Consider the following 958-nt stretch of genomic DNA (forward strand, 5'->3'; position numbering starts at 1 on the left):
TAACAACTAAAATAACCTTTTAAATGGCAACTGCAGTCTCAGAATTATTCACCCCTTCCTGAAAAGTGTCTTTAGTACATAGTAGAGCCCCCTTTTGCTGTTATGACCTGCTGCAAACATGATGCCCAGCCAGACACCAGCTTCTGGTAATCTTTGCTCATTCCTCATGGGCAGTGGCTTCCAGTTCACTAATATTGTTGGGTTTTTAATGCTGAACCTGCCTTCATCAATTCCCACCAAAGATTTTCTATAGGGTTTAAATAAAGCGACTATAGCGAATCTTTTGAAACTGAGCCTTGGGTGGATTTTGAGGTATGCATAGGATTATTGACTTGTTGAAAGGTAGCAAGTCAGCCCTAGAGTATCACTGAGCCACCACCATGCTTCACCGTAGGCAGGCTGTTCTTTTTAAAGTATGCTTCATTCTTCCTCCCCCAGACATACCGCTGATGTAAGCATACCCAAACCCAATTTTGTTTTGTTTGTTTAGCCTACACTGAGGACTTGCAGTGGCTCAGCGATGCTCTGAGGCTGATTTGCTTCCACTGGCACAGGAGACCTGCAGCGTGTGGGGGGCAAGATGGAGGGAAAGATGGATTCAATCAAATTTTAGAAAATCCTAGGAGAGAATGTGGAAGGGCATGCCTTCTGTGAGCTTGGCCTTCCAACAGGTCCATCAGGTCTCTGTGTTGAGTTATTATATTTGCATTTGCTTGCTTGGTTTATTGCAAACAGAAAACGTTTGTAAATGTTGCTAATAATTGTATTTGACAATGAGGGTTGGATGATTTTGAGTGCAACTGTGTTGCCTTAAGTTGAAATTCTCAGGTGTTTTTATCTCAAAATCCTGTATTTTGTAATTTAACCTTTGGCCTTAACATATCTATCTTGCACAGACATGACTTGTTACATTTCACTTCTCAAAACCGACACCCTTGTAGGTCTTGCATCACTCACA

The sequence above is a fragment of the Salminus brasiliensis genome, chromosome 17, assembly GCF_030463535.1.
Source record: "Salminus brasiliensis chromosome 17, fSalBra1.hap2, whole genome shotgun sequence".
In the NCBI taxonomy this organism is placed as follows: Eukaryota; Metazoa; Chordata; class Actinopteri; order Characiformes; family Bryconidae; genus Salminus; species Salminus brasiliensis.